Below are 24700 nucleotides of genomic sequence, written 5' to 3'. Positions count from 1 at the left end.
ACATGGAAAAAAAAAGGAACTACCTGCCTGTAGGAGTTCAGAGGCTAACGGGTGAGACAGGCATTAATGAAATAGTCAAAAAAATAACAAAAAAACAGCAACTGCTGTCATGTGCTATGCTGAAAACATACATGGTGTGCCTTGAGAGCAGAACAGGGGACCTGAGTTAATGAGGGGGCAGAGGAGGAGGCCCCACAGCACGGACCCTGGAGCTACCGGGGTGGGGGATGGAGAAACACCTCAGACCTGGGAGCGAAGGGAGTGGCCAAGTGGAACCACTTGGAGGGACTATGGGCACCTCCAAAAACCATCCCCAGAGGGAGGACACAGAGGGAGGGTAAGAGGGGAGCAAAAGGAAGGTGAAGCAGCTCGCCTGAGCCAGACTCTACGAGTTATAGACAATGGAAGAAAATCGTAACCAATTCATGTTTTTAAACTTTTAAAATCTTAGACCTTTTTGCTCAGATCATGCTTGACACCAAACTGGGCTCTAAAATGTCCCAGTGCACAGATGCCCTGAGAATGTCAAATGGACAGTCCCTGTCTTTTCAAAACGAGTATTTCTGGTCACTTCAGGTAAGAGTACACCACCGGAAGAAAGGCTGGGCATGAGGCTGGGGAGGCAAGGCATGGGGACCTGGAACCTCGGTTGGAAGATGAAACCATCTAGTTGTAACTGATTGGGAAAAGAAGGAATTCATGAAAGAGGCGGGGTGGGGAAAAGGATGTGTAGAGGGAGTCTGTGACTGAGATAGGGTTTTATTGGCATCAGGGACCTTGACAGGGGTTCCTGGTGTTCCTGGTGACAAGACAGGATGCTTGAATTAGGGGGTGCAGGAAGACCCAGAAGCACAGTGAACTGAGGGACCCCACTGAGGGGCAACTTTACCCTGGCCCTGACCTCACACCTTTGGGGAGGTAACAAGAAATGAGACTGCAAAATTCAGTCTATTTCTGTGCTTTTTGAGGTGTGGCTTGCTTACTTACCTAGAGATTACACAGAAATTACTCAAGGTAAAGTGCCACAGAGTCCTCTCTCAGCAAAGGAAAAGACGCTTGAGGAATAAACAACACTACCACTTCCTTAGGGGGCCAAAAAATATTATCTCTTGCTCTGGTTTCTTATCATTATAAACAAACTCAGAGTCTTTCAATAGCTGCGTATAAATGGTCCAATTAACCATCCTTTGCCCTTCACGTACTTCAGAATTTCCATGGTGACTAACCAGGCATTTCTTCTACCACATGGATGAACATCTAACTAAAGGATTCTCATCCTCCAAAGCAGACATTCAAAGTGTGACAAAGTCAACTCAGAGAAAGTTGGCCCTTTTGAAATGAGATAACTAATCACCCGGTGAAAAGGCAGTCTTTTCCCACTGGGAAATCAGCTACGTGGTCTAGCAAAATGAGAGGCACAGACCGTGGCAAATCAGGTCTGCAAAAACAGTAAACAAAACAAGCCACAGAACAATTAACACATGTGGAAAAAGCAAAACGGCACCAGCCACACAGTCGATCTGATTTTAAGAAAACTGAAAAAAAAAAAAAAAAAAGTGAAAATACCAAAAGCGTAAGAAAAGAAACAAAACACCCTAAAAGCACAGACAACGAAAAACCAAGTAAAACTCAAACACACAGACCTCACAGTCTCCACAGATGACTTTGAATTATCTACAAACTTAGGAAATGGCCCGTATCCATGTATTTTATCATTCAGGAATACAGCCCACAGACGTCTCTTTCAAAATCCCACTGCTAACAAATACAAAGCAGTGAACCCTGGAGACGGTCTTCCTTTCAAAATAGGGACATAACCTATTTCCTCTAGGTCAGATGTAGCTGTAACTGAGACTATACATACTGTAGTAACACAGAGGAAAGGAAATGGATGGCGAAAGCCAACGGAATTCAGGGAGCTAGCAGCATTGTCAAGTACATTGCTACGAAGGGGACAGAGGTAGAGACGACCCCAAACACACACACACTGGCTACTTTGTTCCTTTTTAGTTTTATCACATTGCATCATACAGTGTGACTTTTACCCCAAGAAGCATGAAAAACTGACAATAAAAGGTTATCCGAATGGAATGTTGGTCTTTGGTGAAGTGTCTGGCACAAAGAAGAAATCACCATTTTTTTTTTTTCAACCAGCCTTCAAACAAAGTGGACGTGTTCTTGACATCGGCAGATGAGCTACGGTTTCCTCTTCTTCAAAACTCAGAGCTTCTCTAAATTAAACATAAGCTTGTTTTTGGTATCTGTAAGATATATGTGGATAAAATTCAAAGTTTTAGAAAGGGAGTTGCCATAGAAACACACAACTCCCTAAAAGAGCAGTCCGTCGCCTCTTAAGGGAGCCCATCGTCCCAGATATTTATCTAGCGCCGCAGACAAAGCATAAAGGACAGTCAGAATACACACACTGGACAAATACGCAAATTAAGTAAGTCAAGTACTTTAAGTGAGAGATGATGAGCCCATTTGTGTGTATGGTGGTGGGGGTATCATGTGAGCTGAGCCCTGTGGTAGAGCTGAAATGCAGCCATCATAAAAAGATTTATTTAAAACAATTCTGCAACAATCTGGGCATTGCACCCAGTTATCATTATGGACTGTTTTCTGTGAATTCTTTTAAAAATGTGGATGTAAGAACTAGAAGCAGCACGTACAAAAATAGTCTTATTTTTACTAGCAGAGTAGGCTCAAGCTAAAAATAAATGAGATGGGAATTTCATACTGCAGACTTTTCAAAAACGTAGTGTCAGTATACCTAGACAAACACGACGTTTTTATTCGAGCTTCTGTGCAGCATTCCAAAAAGGCCACCCGACTTCCAGCCAGACTACAGTTCTTCAGACTTGGTTTCTCTTGAGACAAAGGAACCTCATGGAGGTAACATCTAGGTTGGAGTCTTGAATCAAACCACTCTTTGGTCCTTAGAGAAGGATTTCCATTCTCAGGCTTTCACCAGAAGAGGCCAAATTACCACCACAGCCCTTTGACAATGGGATGGTCATAACTGGGGGGAAACAAAATAAGTATCTTTGAGGGTCCGTGCCCCCCCCAAAAAAAACCCTGCAATGAAAGTTCAGGACACGATTTGCATAAAAATGTGATCTTTTCTGAAGTTGTATTTATCGGTGATCGGTACTAATGATTTGCAAATCATATCAGTACCCCGAATAATGGTATTTTTCTAAGGAAACACAAGGATTTCATAAACGTTAAGTATTTAATCATTGGTAGGTAAATTACAGCTATGTTCATTATATCTTATAAATGGAAAGACTGATACCATCACTCATGATTTGCCCAAATCACAGATGACCAACTTCGGAATTTATTTTCAATAAATACAAACAATAAAGTGTACACGTGCTTATTTACAAAGCATCATGATTAGTACAGTTATTTAATTGATTAAAAAGTCATCTGAGGGCCGACTCAAAAATCAATCAAGTTAAATCTAGGTAACACTGACATTATGATAAAAAAAGAAAAGGAAAGATCAGAAAGATTAAAATCTCACCCTTCAATTGCTAGAAGTAAGAGATGAACATCCAGTGATAGTGGACCAGAGAGACTGCCACAGGCATTGTGGATCACTCTGGAACTATTTGAAGACATCGTGCAGCGAGGCAATGGTAACAATTAGTATCTGGGTGGTTGTTGCAAGTCTGAAAATGTGTACTGGAAGAAACGAAGCATCTGGCCAGATTAAATTTGCTCTACTTGGATTTCATAGTACGAGTACTCTGACTTTTACTCAGCCTTTAAGATTCAGACCAACCAGGAGCTCCTTAGGGAAGCTTCTCTGAGCCTGGGGGTCAGTTCAGGGAGGCTGCTCCACAAGATTTCCTGAATCCCCACTATAGCACTACCTCATTAATTTTCAGACACTGGCTTTCTCAGATCTTCCTGATTCAATCACAAACTGCTTAAGGGTAGTGACCATACTGGTCTTGCTCACCTCGGGACCCCAAACTGGTGAAACTCAATAAATGTTTGCTGAGTGAATGAATGAGTGTAGCGTGGATTTATTTAAGTTACTGATGTTCTTATCGATCAGAGGATATATTAATCTGACGAAGATCTGATAAAAATGGTGTGGGTTAAAAGAAGTAATGTTCCTCGTTATCTCAAAAAATTCAGAGACCAGAGATCTGTCTGTTAATACGGATTTTCATTTCCTTAGGGCAAGAAAGTAAAGGATGATCATGGTATGCTGTACTTAGAACCTGGAGGGTTAAGGAGCTATCCAGACATCACTGAAGTTGCCCATTATTTTATTTTGAATAAAAAATGCTCTGGGCATGACAGATGAGGGTTATATAACCACATGTCCAGTGCTCTGAAAGAAGAGCTGTAGTTGTTTTTAAAAAAATAAAAAATAAAAGTGATGCCTGGGTGGCTCTGCCGGTTAAGTGTCTGCCTTCAGCTCAGGTCTTGATTGGAGAGTCCTGGGATGGAGCCCAGTGTTGGGCTTCCTGCTCAGCAGGGAATCTGCTTCTCCCTTTCCCTCTGCCCCTCCTCCTGCTCCTGCTCCTGCTCCCTCTCCCTCTCTCAAATAAACAAAATCTTTAAAGAATAACAAAAAATAATGAAAGATCACCATGTTAGTTACATGAAAATTACCGATATGGCTTCCAAATCCTCCTAAGTTCCTGAAAAGCTTATTTTTCTTAAGTATGCCAGTCACAAATAGAGGTAGAGAGCCGACTCTCTCTTAAGGCAATCAGCTTCTCTAAAGATGGCATACATACACACCAGGCTTTGGAAGAATCCTCTAGTGGGGATTTTTTTTTTTTTAAGATTTTATTTATTTATTTGACAGAGAGGGAGAGATCACGAGTAGGCAGAGATGTAGGCGGGGCGGGGTGGGAGGAGCAGGCTCCCTGCTGAGCAGAGAGCCTGATGCGGGGCTCAGTCCTAGGACCCTGAGCTCATGACCCGAGCAGAAGGCAGAGGCTCAAATATACCACTGAGCCACCCAGGAGCCCCGTCTCTAGTGGGGATTTAAAAGGAAGCATCTGGTGGCAGCAGAGGGTCACATGGAGACTTCCAACAGATATTCTTCATCTACAAAAGAAGGCAAGGACCTCCATGCTGCAATGGTTTGGTAAACATACCACAGTGGCCTTTTTATTTGTGATATAAGTCAAAAGGGCATTTTAGTGCTATACATTAAAGGCAACAGGTAAAGGCAATGGAACAATGAGTATTCACAATACAGACAATATTTCTATACCAAAATTTCTGAGATTTTCTGCCTCAAGCAGAATCCTCCTGCTAAATTGTCTCACTAATTTTTACTTCAATTTTGAAAAGAGTTAAGTGTGAATGCCCAGAAGAATCCATTCACATTTTCAGAATCAGCTTAACACCAATTTTTCATATAGCTTTAATCTGGAGTGCTGTTTTAATAAGACTGCTTATAAAATTATAAAATTGAGGGGGCGCCTATGTGGCTCAGTTGGTTAAGTGTCTCCCTTCAGCTCAGGTCATGATCTCAGGGTCCTGGGATCAAGCAGGCTCTCTACTCGGCAAGGACTCTGCTTCTCTCTCTCCTTCTGTGCACTCTCTCACTCTCTCTGTCTCACTCTCTCTCAAATAAATAAATAGATAATCTTTAAAAATTACAAAACTGAGTTATTAAAAAATTTTATAAATCAAGATCAAAGATATCTACATTTTTAAAAAAGTAATACCTTCATGCAAAGAAAGTACTACATATCACCTAATGTAATACACATTATATAATTACATGTGAAATAACAAGAAATCTTAGCCCTTCATGATAACTCAGGAATGAACTTTTCTTTTCTTTTCTTTTCTAAAGAGAGAGAGAGAGAGAGAGAGAGCGAGCACACACCCAAGTAGGGGGATGGCAGGCTAAGGCAGAGGGAGAAAACAGGCTCCTCGCTGAGCAAGGAGCTCGATGTGGGACTTGATCCCAGAGTCCTGGGATCATGGCCTGAGCCGCAGGCAGATGATTAACTGACTGAGCCACCCAGGTGCCCCAGGAATGAGCTTTTCCGTATAACTTTGTTTCCCAGAAAACTGATGGGCTCCAGTTTTTTCTTAAAATAAGAGTATTGCCAAAATGTACCATGTATCTTTGAGTCTCCATGACTGGAACCTAAGCACATAATATACCTTTTTCTCTTGACAGCTTATACTTGAAAAATACCAGCTCATATGTATAAGTTGAATATAGTTCAAACTGTAATACATATGTGGTCACAGATGAAAATACATGAGCCGAGGACCATGTAACAAGAAGGATCCCATTTGACCCCCAAATCTGTCTCTCAAAAATATATTTTTAAAGATTTTATCTATTTACTTGAAAGCAAGAAAGATAGAGCACAAGCAGAGGGAGTGGTAGGCAGAGGGAAAAGCAGGTTCCTCACTGCGCAAGGAGCCCAGTGAGGAATTCAGTCCCAAGACCCTGGGATCATGACCTGAGCCAAAGGCAGGCGTTTAACCAACTGAGCCACCCAGGCATCCCCTCTCAAAAATAGTCCAATGTCAACGTCTATTTTGATCATTTGCCTTTTCACAGAGGTAGAGTTAAAGCTATGCCATGTAGAATGACTTTCCTGGGGAGTTCAGTGTGGTTTTGAAAAATTAGTTAGTGAATCAAAGGCTAAAGAAGTTTCCTGAAAAATGCTTTTTCTGTTCTCTAAGTGGGTATCTGCTTCAATGTTGCCATCAGCTATCCATGACTTCAGCAGAAGCTTCAGCCTGTAGAGGCTCCCCAGAGCTCTGGGCCAGTATGGACTTCCCTAGCTTTCTCCCTGGCACTAATTTTATTCAGTGGTTGGGGGAGAGGAACACCTTCCAGCGGTTCACAGGGGTGAGAGTTCTCCAACGGTTCACTTCTTTTTGCTGAGGTATTCTTACAAACTGTTCATAGAATGAAATTAGCTCAATCTCTTTGAAAGGACAATTTGGTGCACTCTCTCTCTTTCTGGATATCAAAGCAGAAGAAAGTACATTCTTTGACCTAGCAAATTGCTTTCTAGGAATCTAGCCTAAGGAAATCATTGGCTATGTAAACAAAGAAGGTGTGAAAGAGGTTGACAGTACCCTTGTTTATGAAAATAAAGTTTTGCTAAACTTCCAGCAATCTAGGGGATTGGTTAATAGAATAATAGAGTCAAACAACAGGAATCTATTCTGTCATTAAAAGTGTAAAATAATGATGTAGACCTACATTAATTACAACACAAAGACTGGGACGCCTGGGGTGGCTCAGCTCAAGTCATGATCCCAGGGTTGTGGGATCGAGCCCCACATTGCACTCCCCACTCAGCAAGAAGCCTGCTTTCTCCCCTCCCTCTGCTGCTCTCCCTTCTTGTGTTCTCTTTCTGTCAAATTAATAAATAAAACTTAAATGAATGAATGGATGAATGAATAGAACCCAAAGATTTCCACTATATGTTGTTAAGTGAAAAAGAAAAGGTTTTTAAAAATGCATATGGTATACATAGGAAAAATTCTAGAAGGATATATATTATAGGTTCCCAAACAATTCTGGAAGCTATTACAGTCTCAGTAAATTTTTTTGACAGTGCCTCTAGGCCAAAACAAATATCTAACAGTGCTGTCTGTTAAGTAGTTTGGTCCAAACAACTTAAGTATTTATGTCTAAATGACTTAGTAGTGATTTGAAACACACACACACACACACACACACACACACACACACACACATATAAATTAGAAGTACTATTTTTACCTTCTTAAATAACCTCCTAATAACTTATTACTAGAATGTGTGCACCTGTTGGGCGATGCACAACTTCAGATCTTGGAATTAGACTGAACATCATTTCCCTTGTTTCCCATTTCCTGTTGGTTTTCACATCATACTCACTTTTGATCATGAAAAACTTAGCAACCATTGAAAACCCACTTTTGCAAAGATGTGATGTCATCAAAAGGAATGTCGTATGATCTTACTGTTGGAACTGTGAATTACCTCCAATGGTGTTGGACAGATGTATTTCCCTTGATGGAAAATAACCTGCGGCAAACTCATGAGTTTGCTGTGGTGCCCCAGAGCGCCTTGGCACACAGCTTGGGAATTGCAGCTATAGAACAATATTAACAGCTGCTTTCTTTCAGGTTATGGGTGATTTAAAAAAGAAAAAAGATTTTCTGAACCTTTTCCCAATAAACATCTGTTGCTTTTTACAGTGAGAAAAACCATTAAAATGATTTACATATTTTTAGAAGTTTTTTTCCCCCTTTGGTTTAAACACCAAACATTTATCTCTTACTACTCTGGAGGCTGAGAATTCCAAGATCAACGGCCCAGCTGATTAGGTATCTGGTGAGGAGACCTTCCTCGTTCATACATGGCTGTCTCTCCTTGCTGTGAAAAGTTTTTTGTCCTAAAGAAAGATGGATATTCTGTTCTCCTCAATTTTTTACTTTTAGAAAAGTCTAGGCATAACCAACACTGGAAATTCAAATTCTTGACTGGAAATAACCTAGGTGTCCATTAATGGATGAAGAAGATATAATACATATATATGTATGTGTGTGTGTGTGTGTGTGTGTGTGTGTGTGTGTGTGTATAATGGAATATTACTCAGCCATAAAAAGAAGGAAATCTTGCCATTTGAGACAACCTGGATAGACCTTGAAGGCTTTATGCTAAGTGAAATAAGTCAGACAGAGAAAGACAAATCATATGATTTCCCTTACATGTAGAATCTAAGAAACAAAACAAATGAACAAATAAAACAAAGTAATACAGAGAACAGACTGGTGGTTATCAGAGGGAAGGGACTGGAGGGGGGTAGGTTAAACAGGTGAAGGGGGTCTGTTACATGGTGACAAATGGTGAATAGACTTATTGTGGTGACCACTTTGTAGTGTTAAAAAAAATTGAATTATTATGTTGTACATTTAAAACTAACATGCTATATACCAATTTTACCTCAATTAAAAAAAAAACAACTATGCAATATGTATAGGAAGACAAGACCTTAAAAAAAAAGGAAAATCCTGGATGACACCTTAATGATAGAAACTGACTCCTGAATAACCTTCTGCCATAACTCTTACTATTCTGAATCTTTTGCTGATACTTACATGGATAGGATCGATGAAATCACTGGTGTGAAGACACTGACCTAGACATTCACCCTCCTTCCTGCAGGTAGTCACTACAGTTGTTTAACACAATAGACTCTCTGTCCCTCAGCTGATGTGCCTGCAACAGAGCATGGTCATGCCCTTGTGGGAACGGAGCTGCAATGGCTCTGTCTGCCCTTTGCTCTTGGGTCTACAGAGCTTCAGTCTCCAGATTAATGGTGCTCCTTTTAAAATAGCGCCTGCTGCTATTCACTCCGGTATCCACTGCCACTGTCTTTAAAGGGCTCTACTATGTTCTTTGTTCCCCTCTGGTTACTTCTGCCCTGTTTGTCAGTTTTTGCAGTAAAGAAATGAATGGTCTTTTATAACTTCACCAATTGGTACTTTCAGAACCAACTGAGTAGTATAACAGATATTTAGCTTCCCTTGTAATTAGTTGTTGGTGAGTGTTTTATTTGCTTGATCCCTTATGGGGGCTGCTGGGGACAAAGGAAAGTTTTCCAGTTTAAAGCTATTTTTAAAATGGAAGGATTTTTAAAGTTTGGGTGTTGCAGTTTTATTGTAGTCGATATTTTCTAATCATTTATTTTCTTACTAAAGCGCCTGAGGAATTATTTTAAAAAACAACTTATTTTTCTAATCTAGGACTGTCTATAAATGTATATGTCAATTTCAACTTAACCTTTACAAATTTAAGTTATAATTAACAATGCTGTAGGAGTAGAATGTTTAATTTAAAGTAAATTTCTGCATGAACTTTAATTGGAATGGTCCTAATAGTCTTAAATATAGTCTTTCAAAAATGAAGAATAATATCTTCTAATCTTCCTTTACCTGCCCAAAGACACCCTACAGCATTTACCACCTTTTCACATACCACATATTTTGCCTACTGATCTTGTTAACTGTCTCTCTCTCCTCCAACTAGAATGTAAGCTCAACAAGGGTAGGAATGTTTGTCTACTTTAATCACTGACATAGCCCCACCACCGAAAACAGCATGCCAAACAGAGGGGCTCAACAAGTACTAGCTGAAAAGCGAGTGAATGAATGACTAATACTTTTTATCTTTTTAAGATTTACTTATTTATTTTAGATAAAGAGAGAAAGTGCTCACAAGCAGGAGGGGCAGAGGGAAAGGGAGAGAGAACCTCAAGCAGACTTGGTGCTAAGTATCAAGCCCAGTGCAGGATGGAATCTCACAGCCCTGAGATCGGGAGCTGACCCCAAACCAAGGGTCCGGCACTCAACTCCCTGCTCTACCCAGGTACCTCATGAGTGATTAATTCTTAAACACCTTTCATAATTCCATTTTAGGGGACCACAGATGAGAAAAATTATTTTAAAATGAATATTAATGGCTATACAAACCAACCACTTCTTTTTTGGTAGGTGAAAATCAAAGTCAAAAGTCAACTTTTGATTACAGTAAAATCCATAAATTGCAAGGACCTAACCAAATTTCTTGTAAAAGGATTTATTTATTTATTTATTTATCTATCTATCTATCTATCTATCTATTTATTTATTTATTTAAGAGAGAGAAAGTGGGGAGGGGAAGGGCAGTGGAAGAGAGACAGAATCCGCGCTGAGTGCAAAGCCTGACACGGGGCTCAATCTCATGACCCTGAGACCATGACCAGAGCTGAAACCAGAAGTTAGATGCTCAACTGACCAAGCACCCACGTGCCCCAAGATCGAATCAATTTTTTGTTGCTTCCCTGTGGGAAACATATTAACTTTCAAGTAAAGAAAACTTCAGATTGTCAAAGTATGGCAAATCCATGTTAAAACACTTAAAAATGCTGAGAAGAGAATTTAAAACAATTTAAAAAAAATCATGGCTGGGGCACCTGGGTGGCACAGTTGGTTAAGTGTCTGAATCTTGGTTTCAGCTCAGGTTGTGATCTCAGGGTCGTGAGATCCAGCCCTGCACCAGGCTCTGCACTCAGCACTGAGTCTATTTAAGAGTCTTTCTCCCTGTGCCCCCACCCTCAAAATAAATAAATAAATCTTTAAAAAAAATTATGGTTAAACTTCGGGAAAGTAATAGTAATTGTTAAAGGTCAAAAATGATGAGAAGACTAGAAGCGAGTTAGATATGTATCCTGGAGACATGAGCCAATCCCTGGTGGGGGTTTTAAGAGACAAAAAAAGTCTATGGGACAGGAGACAAATCTAAAGCTCACACACCTGAAAGATAAAAAATCCCTAGTGGAGTAAGTTAAAAAAAAAAAAACAAAAAACTCGCAGGAACAGAAGAAAGAAGGGATAAGCCTTAGTAATAGGAAGAGAAGGAACAAAGAATACGTTTCCTCAGAATATTCTAAGCCCACTCTTGCTTAGGATCAGAACTTGTATGTCCCTCCCTAAACAGGAATATTTACCCTAAACAGGGTAAAAATTGTCTAGGGTGGCAATGCCCTCAAACACATGACAGGAGCAAATGCAAAGCTCTCTACAAAAACGAACTTTAAATCCAAGTGTCAAAGGATTTTCAGAGTTCCAAGTAATTGAGTTCACAATCAAAAATCACAAAACACACAAATACAAAAGCTGTCATGAACAAAAGTAAGGAAAAACAAATCACAGAGTCAAACACTACAAGACACTGGTTGTATCAGATACAGAATATAAAACTGACAAGTTTAGTGTCCATAAAGAAAAAGAGAAAGGATCTTAAAATATGAAAAAAGGAATGAGATATCAAACAAGAATAGGCAGATTTGAGAAAGAACCAAAAATAACTTTCAGAAATGAAAAAAACAAAAACAACAAAACAAACAAACAAAAAACCCCAATCTTGTAATTAGACATTCAGGGGGTGAGTCCAATGCTGAATTAGATAGAGCTGAAAAGGAATACATGATTTGGTAGATAGATAAAAAGAAATACATAATCTTGTACAGAGAAAAAAGATGAAACTATGAAAGAAAGATGAAAAGTTATGGAACACAGAGTATGAAGAAAACACAGAGAATGAGGGAAAGGTAGCATATAAGTGATTATACTTGTTGTTTCCCTGAGACTAACATTGTATGTCAACTATACCTCAATGATTAATAATAATAAAAGAAACTTTGACTGAAAAAGAAAAAAATGATTATAATTAACACCTTTCTAGAACTATGAAGCATCAAATTCAGGAAGCCAAAGGAATCCAAGGATGATAAAGAAAAGTCCTCAACCAAATAAATCCTAGTAAAAGCTCCAGAACACCATCATCAAAAAAGATCTTCAGAATAGCCAGAGAAAATAGCAGATTACCTACAAGTGAGTGACAATTAGACTGAAAGTTGATCTCTCAAATGAAGAAGAGAAATCTGGGGAAGATATATTTATAACAGAGAGAGAAAATTATACTAAACATGGAACTATACACTCAACAAAACTACCTTTCACAAAAAAGGGGCAAATAAAGGCATTTTCAGTCTAACAAAAATAAGGTTTATTTTTTAAAAATTCATTGTAAGAACTCCTAAATGACATACTTCAGAGAAAAGTAAGAGATCCAAGGGAAAGAGGGAATGGTGAGCAAATAAAATAGTAAACATATGACTAAATTGAAATAAATATGGACTGTATAAAACAAATGCTGACTATATGCAAAATGTAATAATGTCTAATATAAAATGAGGGTAAAGGGGGCACCCGGGTGGCTTAGTCGGTTCAGTGTCTACCTTTGGCTCAGGTCATGATCCTAGGGTCCTGAGATTGAGACTCACTCGGGCTCCTGCTCAGCAGGGAGTCTGCTTCTCGCTCTCCCTCTGCTGTTCCCCTTGCTCATGCTCTCTCTCTCTCCCTTTCTTTCTCTCTCAAATAGTCTTAAAAAAAAAGGATAAAATTGAAAACTGGATGACACTGGCACATTAGGCTAAAAAAGAATGATTAGAATTACAGAATTCTAAGATTCTTGAATTGTTTGGGAGAAGAGAGAAGATAGTGTGTAGTGTAAGGCTTCATTAAGTTAAATAGGATGCTAACAACTTGAGGGTAAGCACTGAAAGAGAATATAGTGTGTACAATTGCCGAACTAATAGAAGAAATAACATGAAATTATAAAAACCAAAACAAAGCAAATCTCGTCTAACCCAAATGAAGGCAATAAAAAAAAAAAAAGCACAAGAAAGTAAAACAAATAGAAAGCAAAAGAGAAGATGGTCAAAATGAATACAAACAAAGGATTATTTTTTGTTTGAAAATGCAAATGGAACTGATACAATCTACTAAACAATAGAAATGTAATATATTTTCTGGTTAGAAGACAAAGACTGTCTGATTGAATTAAAAAACAGAAAACATATTCACATAAGCACTTGAATGTGAATGCTCATAGCAGCTTTATTTGTAATAGCTCCAGAATGAAAAAACCCAAATGTCCAAATGGCAAATGATGAAACAAATAGTGGTATATCCATGTAACGGAATGATACTTAAAAATAAAAAGGAATCAAAGATTGATACATGTCACAACATGGATGAATCTCAAATGCTTGATGATAAATGAAAGAAGTCAAATACCAAAGACTGCTGTGTGATCCCATTTACATGACATTCTAGAGAAGATAATACTCTAGTGATAAAAGCAGCTCAGTGGTTTCTTGGGGCCAAAGGTGAGGGAAAGAACCTGACTGCAAAAGGGCATGAGGAGCTTTCTGGTGTGATGGAAATGATCTGTATCTTTTTTGTGGTGGTGGTTACATGACTGTGTACACTTGTCAAAATTCATCAAGCTGTATGTACACTTAAAATGTGTGAGCTGTTACTGTATATAAATTATACCTTAATAAAGCTCACAGGACAAAAGCCAGTTACATGATTTATAAAAGACAAATCTTAAATCTTTTGTGTCCTTGTAAAACGCAAAGTAGAGAAAAATATTAGTAGGCAAATACTAACCCAGAAATCTAGTGTAACTAAGTTAAACCCATACAAAATTAACTTTAGTCAGTTTTGTCAACTTTGAACGGGCCATGACATATTAATAAATACATTTAATTCACCAGGAAGATAAAATAATATTATATGCCTCAAAATATCTTCAAAATACAAAAAAACTAAAATTCACAGAGCCCCAAGGAAAAACTAAACAGAGGACAATTTTATCTGTACATATAAATGCAAAAATCTTGAACAAAATATTAGTAACTGAAATCTAGTAATTTTTAAGGAAAAATAACATGTCTCCTAAGTTTGAATTATTCCCATAATGCAAGGTTGTTTCAATATCATTTATACATCACACTAGCAGATTAAAGAAGTAGAAAAGAAATCACTATCTCAAAGGATACAGAAAAAGCATTCAAGAAAATATAGCAACTATTCATAATTAAAACTCCTAGTAAACAAGGAATAGAGAGAATCTTCCTCACCTGGGTAAGGGGTACCACAAAATAATGCTATAGTCAAGGGTAAAACTTTTAAATTATTGTCTGTAAGTCAATGAAAAGGTAAAATCTGCCATTACCACTTCTACTTAACAATGAAGATTCCACCAGCTCAATAAAATGAGAAAAAGGAATTAACATCATACAAATTCAAAAGGAAAAAAAGAAACCCAAACTACCATTTCTTATTTTTTTTTTAAATTTTTGAAGATTTTTTTTTATTTATTTGAGAGAGATAAAATGAGAGAGAGAGAGAGCATAATGGAGAAAGGTCAGTGGGAGAAATAGACTCCCTGTCAAGCAGGGAGCCCTATACAGGACTCGATCCAGGGACTCCAGGATCATGACCTGAGCCGAAGGCAGTTGCCTAACCAACTGAGCCACCCAGGCGCCCACCATTTCTTATTGATGATACAAATCCAAACAGAAAACACTAAAGAATCTACAAAATATTTTTATTTTTATTTTATTTTTTAAAAGATTTATTTATGGGAGCCTGGGTGGCTCAGATGGTTAAGCATCTGCCTTTGGCTCAGATCATGATCTTCAGATCATGGGTTTGAGCTCTAGGTTGGGTGCTCAGTTCAGCAGGGAGTCTGCTTCTCCTTCTCCCTCTCCCCACTGCTTGTGCTTGCTCTCTCTCTCTCTCTCACTCAAATGAATAATAGATAATTTCTTTTTTTAAAAGGAGACTTATTTATTTATTTGAGGTAGGCAGTGGAAGCACAGGAAGAGGGAGAGAGAAACTCAAGCAGACTCTGAGCTAAGCATGGAGCCCAAGATGGAGCTCCATCTTACAACCCTGAGATCAAACCTGAGCTGAAAGCAAGAGTCGGATGTTCAACTGACTGCACCACCAGGTACTCCTGCAAATTATTTTTATTAATAAAGAAGTCAATATGTTTATCATATACGTGATAAAATTCAAGGCTCTTCAACAATGAAATGACTACATAAATTGTAGTATAATAAATACAACAAAATACAATGAATGAAAAATGAATGGACGAAGTTATACACATCAATACAGATGGATCTCAGAACATAATGTTTTGGCAGGAGCAGGTCACAAAATAGTGAGTATAATTCCATTTATATAAAGGTTAAAATAATATTGTAAATTGTTTAGGGATATACACATATGTAGTGAAGTGAAGCAAAAGGCACGAGAGTGATTATCTCAGAATCCAGGAAAGAGTTGAGGAGAGGAGAATGTGACCTGGGAGAGAGATATATCCGAGTCTCAAGTTCTTGAGATGAGTAGAAGAAATGTGGGGGTCTCCTTACTTTATTGTTTAAAATGTACCAAGAAGCTGTATGTTCCCTTCTGTATGAATGGTATACTTCTTAAAGAAGTAAAGAACCTTGTCAAACTTTGTCAAAATGTGTACTTTAAAGTATTATAATAATAGGGTGCCTGGGTGGCTCAGCTAGTTTGGTGTCTGCCTTCAGCTCAGGTCATGGCTCCGGGGTCCTGGGATCGAGCCCTACGTCGGGGTCCCTGCTCAGTGGGGAGCCTGCTTCCCCCTCACCTTCCCACTTGTTCTCTCTCTTCCACTATGTCTTTCTCTCAAATAAATATATAAAATAGTTAAAAAAAGTATTGTAATACTGTTTCAAGTTGGAAAACACAAGAGTTTAGGAGATAATTTTTCTCTATCTAAATTTTAAGATTAATATTTATTGATGGATTTTTTAACTCATTATAGAAAAGCTTACAGTCTTCATTCATACACTGATTTTCCTAATACACCAAAATCCTAAGAAACTCTCTTGGTAGGATTTTTATTTTCTGAACTGGCTATTTTTAAAAATTTTTAATTGAGGTATAACTGACAAACATTATATTAGTTTCGGGTATACAAAGTAATGTTTTGATATTTGTATATACTGTGAAAAGATCACCATTCTCTTGATAGGTTTTAAACGTACATACCAAAATCATTGTGTTTTCATAGCTGCCTGCACTAGACAAGAGAAAAACAATGGAAGAACAAATGATAAGGAAAGAACAGTCACTAAGAAATGCCTGAAAGCTTGAGTTCTTACATTAAAAACAACTTCTTAGTGGAAAAAACCTGATCCCTTTTTTTTTTTTACTTTATTTTTTAAAAGATTTCATTTATTTATTTTTTTGAGAGAGCTAAAGAGAGTAAGCACAAGTTGGGGGCAAAGGCAGAAGGAGAGGGAGAAGCAGAATCCTCGTTGAGGGTGCGGGGCTCCATCCCAGGACCCTGAGATCATGACCCAAGCCAAAGGTAGACACTTAACCAAATGTGCCACCCAGGCGCCCCATAATCCTTTAGTTTCAAAAGTAATTCTTGGAAAGAGCAATTTTGCTCAGGCAAAAATGAGGGGCTGATCAATGTCAGAAAAATTTGCAAATATTTTCTTTTCTCATAAAATTTTTTTAAAGATCTAACATTTTTTGGCACGTATTTAAATGTGTCATGCACTTTACATGTTATAACTCATGAACTTCAGAACTATTTTTTTTTAAAGATTTTACCTATTTATTTGATAGAGAGAGATATCACAAGTAGGTGGAGAGGCAGGCAGAGAGAGAGAGGAGGAAGCAGGCTTTCCACGGAGCAGAGAGCCCAATGCGGGGCTTGATCCCAGGACCCTGGGATCATAACCTGAGCTGAAGGCAGAGGCTTTAACCCACTGAGCCACCCAGGTGCCCCAGAACTATTTTTTTAATTTCTTTTAAAAATTATTTTGTTGACATATAATGTATTATTTGCCCCACGGGTGCAGGTCTATGAATCATCAGGCTTACACATTTCACAGCACTGACCTCCCCAATGTCCCCAATGTCCATAACCCAAGCACTCTCTCCCTAACCCCCCTCCCCCTGGCAATCCTTAGTTTGTTTTGTGAGATGAAGAGTCTCTTATGGTTCGTCTTCCTCCCGATCCCATCTCATAAAATGTTTTAAAGTTGCCAATGTTATTAAAATGACATTGATGATCTGACCATCTGGGTACCCTACACAAAATATCTCAAGTGGTACTTAGTACTGACCCTTCCAAATCAGTCATGGGTGGCAGGGTCCAGTCACCCAAGCCAGACCCAATGCTCTCATTATCTTACACCAGCTATCATGCTTCCTCCCCTCCAATACATAACTTGTCCACAGAGGAATATTTACAGAACATAAAGATTACCACATTATTTTCCAGCTTAACAATCTTTCAGTATTGACCCATACTCACAGAGAACAGCCTCCAAGCCATTTAGAATATGGCCCCCTTTCTAGCTTTTCTGTGTATGAGCTTTATACCACAGCAATGCAAACCAATTACCCTCTATGTCGATATTAACATGTTAATGTTAAATGATGATTTCACGGGTCCGTACATGAGCATACTCCATGCTCTTTTCTCTTCTTAAAAAATTCCTGCCTGTCTCAAAATTATTACTCATCTTCAAAAACCTGTGAAACACCTCCATTCTGAAGGCTTCCCAAATCCCTCTTGTCTGCTCTCCTTACATACCTCACGGCTATCATTTCCCTGAAAGCACATGGTTTTATTCTTCTGTATTTATCAGTATGTCTGTCTTGTTAACTATACAGCAAGCTACTTGAGTGTAGGGATGGTATCTTATTTTCTTTCACGTCTCCGTGAAATGCATAGCACAGTACCTGGCCCATGAAGAGCTATCATCAATTGAGCACACACTGTATGCTAGGCTTTGTACCGAACTTTCCACGTTACCACCTGAATTCCCACAACAGTTCAATGAGCTATCACTATCCTTGTTAGCAAACAAGACAGCTGAGATTTAGAGGTGAACACCCCCAGGATCTTTCAGTTAGTAAGTGGTAGAATTCCAGTGAGAACTTGGATCTCTTGGACTCAGTTGCCTACATCAACATCTTGTACCTCTGGTGGAATGTAATGCATAAAATGTGAAACAGGTCATGTGAACTCTCACCCAACTTGGGCTCTGGGTTAGAAGCTGTAAAGCTTATGCACAGGAAGGACTGGGGGGAGCCATCAGAACCCCATGATTCTCTGCTTCTACCACTGATTAACTGTAACTCAGAACTGTTCTGGGCTTTCTGCGGACTTCACTTTCCTCACCAGGGAGGATTCCACGCTTAACAGATTTCGCATCACATTCTCGCGGCACTAAAGCTGATAAGAAAGCCTTCTGGATCATAAATCTAAGTATTCTCTTTAGTTCCTGGCCTTGAAACATTTCCTCCTTTACTGAAAAACTGTTTCTGTAGACAGAATGCCAGAAGCCATTTGGGATAGGGTCAGGAAAATGTCCATTTTTGTTCTTAGCCTGCAGCAGGTACCTGTACTATCCCTTTCCCCAAGTGCTGTGGACCAGAATAACAGCTCACCAGCACGAAGCCGGCCAAAGACTCACTTTCGGTAACGACTCTGCACAGAAGAGCAAGTGAACAACCTTGTGTTTGAATAATGTACAGGGTGTGATAGCAACAGAACCTCCACCCTTCTTCCTGGGGAAATGCAAAGTTAGCTGTGGCCTTTTCACAAACCTCGAAGAGGATAAAATGTCAGCTGCAACTCTGAATTTCCTGGCTTCATTCCACTTACCTCACCGCCTTACTATTATCTAAAATGACAGGTTGGATATTAAATATCGTCCCTCAATTGGACAGCACGTTACAAATAAACAGCTCAATTCTACAGTTGTTTCTTCTAGAAACAAAAAGATTCTTTGTAACAGTTTTGAAGGGGAAAAAAAATCTATTTGTTCCCGGGTGTCCCCCAAGCCATATTTTGGGGGGCTTGTCTATTTGCTAGATAGTAAAAGCTAACTACACCTGTCACTCCAATTTGCACACACTGTTGGTTTTAAGTAACCACTCCTTCCCATCTCCCAAAAAAGACAGCTAAGAAAACAATGTTCGCTTGGAGGAAGAGAAACTAAAATACTTTTTGCTGTTCCTCTCAATCAGACTCTTGCAGGAACAGAAGTACTCACTGTGGTTTATACAGTTGTCACTCAAAAAATGGTACCTAGGAAGGCCATGAGCCTTCCTATAATTTTACTTCTACTTAAGGAGTTACACTGTATCAGTACTTGATTTGAGCACAAAATGCAGAGCCGCTGACTGGCATGGGGGCAATGGTATAGATATTAAAAAAAAAAAAAAAAATCCACCCTTTGTGTTCCCGGGAGACATTGTCACACTCTAACATGTTTCGAAGGGCAGGGTCAGCCTGGCTTTGTGGCGGGGCTGGACCACACATGCCGGTGCCTGTACCAAGCTCTGTTCGGGGCTGCGTGCTACGGTAAGCAGTGTACATTGACAGCTCCCTAATAGCCTTAGGAGGTAGGTGTATTCTCCCCTATTTTACAGATAAGGAAACTGAGTGCTATATGAAGTGCCGCCAAGTCAGTCAGTTCATTTTGCAGAACTGGAATCTGAACAGCCAGACTCAGAATCTGTAACACAGAAGTTCTTTAAGGGCACCAAGGAAACAATGTTCATTCGTTCACAACCCTTGCAATACCCTCTATTGTGTGCCACTAATTTTATTTTTAAGTATCAGGAGGAACTGATCATTGATGAAATGGAGCCATCAAATCTTAATAAAGATTTCAATGACCAAACACGTAACCCTAAACTAAAATCAAGACATTACAAATGTCCAAAAAATAACAAAAGTATGTCCCTCAAAAGAGCCTGGGGGTGCAAATATTTAGGATAATCAATGTATTTCAACTACTGCCCTCTCCTGGTAGCATAACTAACCAAAGGTATATATCCTTTTCTTAATTCAATTAGCTTAGAAGATTTTCATCTGACTGATTTATCAAGACCAAAAATATAGGTAAAGAAAGACTGTAAGGTGCTTCTTCAGGATGGGACTCGGTTCTAGACTGTAGTCGAGAACTTTCCACCTGGGTAACTGTGAGAAACTGCTTCTCTGTGCCTCCATTTTCTTATCAGTAAAGTGGGAACAATAATATTTACTCCGCCCACCTCAAAGGCCATCATGAGCATCAAATAACATAATGCATGTGAATTTTCAAATACAGTTGGCCCTTGAACAACACAGGTTTAAACTGTGTTCAAGATTTTTTTTTCTTTTGTGAATATATTACTGTAAGTGTATTTTCTCTTATGATTTTCTTAGTAAGATTTTCTCTTCTCTGGCTTTATTTTAAGAATATAGTACATAATATATATAACATACAAAACATGTGTTTCATCAACTGTTTATGTTATTGGTAAGGTCTCCAATCAACAGTAGACTGTAAGTGAAGTTTTTGTCAAGTCAAAATTTACACATGGATTTTTGACTGCTTGGGGGAGAGTTTGGCGCTAATCCCTATGGTGTTCAAAGGTTAACTGTACTCTTACTGTATAACCTAAGGCATTTTTAAAATTAATCAACTAAAGCCTTTTACAGCCACATTAGAATTAAAATTACATCGGGTTGCCTGGGTGGCTCAGTCGGTTAAGCATCCAATTCTTGATTTTGGCTCAGGTCATGGATCTCAGGGTTGTGCGATTAAGCCTCATATTGGGCTCTGCACTGGGCATGGAGACTGCTTAAGATTCTTTCTTTCTCCCTCTCCCCACTCCCCTAAAAAAAAAATAAATAAAATTACATCTACTTTTTAATCCTGCAGTTCCATTCCTTGGAACAAATGCTAAGAATTACCACTACTTGTTTGCAAGGACATGTACAAAGATTATGACTACTACAATGTTGACAATGGCTTAAAAAAAAAAAAGGACCAAGGTAAACCTTCATCAATAAGCTATGAAATAAGTTATAAGGATTATTCTATAGAAAATTATGAAGCCACTAAAAAGAATGAACCAGAGCTCTGTCAGTTGAATGAAAATATTTCAACACGGTTTTAAAGGAATACAAGATAGGAAAAGAAATGTAATAGAGAGTCCCAAACATCTTAGTGAATTTTTTAACTTCAGTAATTCCAGAAGTATGAATGTTACATACTTACAGAAACAACACTTGAGAGGTTAATCTTTGAACATTTAAAACTGTTGATGTTTCTTATTAAAATTCAATATAACAGAAGCTGTTGTACACAAAAATTTAAGAATAAAATGTGCTATTCAAAATTTACCAAAAAATTAAATAAGTATAAATATGCTGTAAAATAAATGTAAATAATGAAATATAGCAGTATGTCTTTTGTAAGTGTATAGCAATTATGACTCTGAAGTTATTAACTTAAAACTGCACTGATGCTTTGAGAATACCCCAGAGAACATGTTTTCATGTTTATAAAACAAAACAACAATCTCTGTCCTCCTCTCACTTGTGTGCTGGGGTGTGTGCATGTGTGTTTATATGATTCTCCACTTATATAACTGATTATGTAAAAATGGGAAAAAATATGGAAGGCTACCTGGGCAGTTAAAGTGGGAAAAGAGGAGAAAAAAAGGGAAGTGATCCAAGCAAAAAGGGAAAAGTTTAAAGAAAGGCGGGGGGAACCAAAAGTGTATATGCTATCATCACACTTATGCACTTAAAGAAAATCACTTCTATTTATATACACATATATAGACAGAAACACACACACACACACACACACACACACACACATATATTTACTTTTTTTTTTTTTTTAGAAAGGAAAGCAACTTGCCCCGAGTCCCACACTAAGTAAACAGGAGGAGAGCCAGAACTTGTACCTAAATCTCTTTGACCATGCTAGCAGGATGATTACTCTCTGAACTACCTTTACCTCCCAAGTAGGAGATTATTATTTTATTTTTTTTTAATCATCTCTATACCCAGCGTGGGCCTCGAACTCACAACCCCAGGATCAAGAGTAGCATGCTCTCCCAACTAAGCCAGGCTGGTGCCCCCTAAGTGTGAGGTTATGTACAGAAATGATAATAGCTGACATCTGTATAACACTGAATGTATTTGCTCTCAGAGACATCACCTGACCTGTGGTATGGAGCAAACAGCAAATCAGTTAACCGGATGTATGTTTATGTTGATACTGATTTCGCAGCAGACCTTCCCATTGAGTTTGTGACTTGATCACATGTCCCTGCCTGACAATGCTGATTGTAGGTCCCTGCTGTGAGAAGCAAGGTCTGTGAAATTCTAACATACTCACTGATGCCTCTCTCTCTTATTACATAGCGTAAATAGACTTAAGCAAGCCAGAGAGTTTTAATAAAAACAAATAATTCTTGCCAAAAAAAGTGAATAGTATCCCAGTGAAGAAAATGGCCATCACTGTGAAGAAAATGCCATGGCTGGAAGCAGGAAAAACATTTGGTTAATCCATTTTCAGTCATTCTTAGATTTGAGGAGGATAAGTTCAAACAGAGGAAACCGATGTAGTGAAATTAACTCCTACTGGGCAACTCATCCTGACCAGCTCCTGGGGCCCTGTGCACTGCCTGTAATCAAGGATGTCTGGCTGAGTTTTGCTAGCTGTCAAGGTTTACTAAGCCGAACTGGTTAAAGAGTGATGGCTAGTTTTTATTCCACGACTTCATATCACCCATGAGGCAATTAATAAGCCTGTATGTCATGGTCTCCCACAGGAGTAGCAAAGGTGCTTTCATCTCCTGAGAAACTAAATTCAGTGTGGTTTGAGGAAAAACAAACTATTTTAATCACGAGAGATGGCAGAAGATGCCTTCTCGCAGTGTCTGTGTAGGAAGAGGAATGTTGCCAATGCCTCCCCTCACCCCCACATAACTTGTATAGCCGTTTCTCCTCTTTTTACCTGTCTTTCTGAAATTGTAAAGGGCTCTTACGAGTTGTTTATATGAAACCAAGTACCCTGACCCACAGGCAAGGTATTCCTAGAACGGCTGAAACAGCAAGCCAGATAATGATATCATTTTAGAAAGTGCCAGGCAAGAAAGCTCTGATTAACCACTGAAACATGTTCAGTGGAGATATTTGTAAATAGAATGAATGTCACTTTAACATCTCCTCTTTATCTGGGCTCCCCCTTCCTGGTGTGCTGTTATTGTGAATATTTCCTCTTTCGATTCCTGCATATAAGGACAGCTGTTTGATGTAAGGGAGTAAAAGTCTTTGCTGAAGAAAAATAAAAAAAAGGTGAGTGTTCACAGAGATAATGGGAAGATTTTGAAATTCATCCAGTATTCATATGTAATCTTACTACTTTGCATAATCTCCCTCCTCCATCTGCCTCTTCTTATTCCCTCCCTACTACTTAGCCAGACTGGGCTTTCTCTTGTGATGCTCATTCTCCACAAGAAACAGAAGAGCTATGAAGAACAGCAGGTTTCTGGGGGAAAGTGGAAGGACCAGATGAAGTTTTTGGAAAGGAATGACTTTAGGGATCCTGAAGCAACACTTCCTAACACAAGGGGTGAACCCCAGCCCGGGGGGCATACCCATCCTCAGGGAGATGGGAAATGGTCTCTGTCATTCCTTAGAAACCCCTTCAGACTCCATCTGCTTCCAAGGTGCTTCAGGAAGCACCATCTTAAACTTAAAGGCCTATGAAGTCATGCAGTTGTTTATGGTATGGCTAAAAGAGTGGCAAACAGAGAGTCAGTGATTTTTACAAGTTGATCCCAATTCTTTCATGGCGTTTGGGCCAATATGCCGCTTTTCATATATAATGGAGCTGTGTGCGTGAATATGAACAGCCAGAGAATTAGTGGGTGTGTTAGTCCTGTGGTTGGTGGCCCTACAGGGTGAGCTCTTCAGAGATCGAAGGAGTTAAGAGTACCCAATTAGCTACCAGAAGCTGAATGTCAGCCGGTATGAATGGTATGTAGCTGGGCAGTTTTCCAAAACCCACGCCGCGGCTGCATATCAGGAAGACTGCTATAAACAAGCGTGCATGTGTGCATGGAGCCTGATAAGTCAATGAGGAAAGATAGACACGGAACAGCAACCCAGCCCGAGGAAATATGCAGAGCCGGGTGAGTTTCCACTTGAGGTGAACAATAGCTCTATTTCGGAAATAGGTCTAGATGCTCTGGTGAACAGTTAGATTGATCCTTTAACTTGTTATATATTAAATGACCATTCTAGGAGACCAGAAGCTGGATTCTCAACTTTCAAATTATACTTAAGCATAACACTCCTAAGATTGTGTTTTAAAAAATATTTAATAGGAAACATGAAAAGATATGGTAAGTGAAAATAGCACAAAGCAAACGTGCAAACATAGATCTCAGTTATATAAAATACACAGATAACATTTTAAAAGATAACATT

At 38.8% G+C, this 24700-nt stretch overlaps 1 protein-coding gene and 1 long non-coding RNA gene across 7 annotated transcripts in view; both read right to left on the bottom strand.

Moving 5' to 3' along the window:
• The window catches only part of BACH2 (BTB domain and CNC homolog 2), a 353955-nt gene that overhangs the window by 215948 nt on the left and 113307 nt on the right, over window positions 1-24700 (bottom strand). The gene's annotated exons all lie outside the window — the stretch shown is intronic.
• LOC116588226 lies at window positions 1993-4416 on the bottom strand. Its single transcript, XR_004284853.1, has 2 exons — window positions 3533-4416; window positions 1993-2261 (listed from the first exon to the last, which is right to left on the bottom strand). It is a non-coding gene; the product is annotated as an uncharacterized LOC116588226 (long non-coding RNA).

The sequence above is a fragment of the Mustela erminea genome, chromosome 4 (assembly GCF_009829155.1).
Source record: "Mustela erminea isolate mMusErm1 chromosome 4, mMusErm1.Pri, whole genome shotgun sequence".
NCBI classification, from domain to species: Eukaryota; Metazoa; Chordata; class Mammalia; order Carnivora; family Mustelidae; genus Mustela; species Mustela erminea.
The sequence above is the reverse complement of the archived record's forward strand: the minus strand, read 5'-3'. Positions and strand labels throughout refer to the sequence as shown.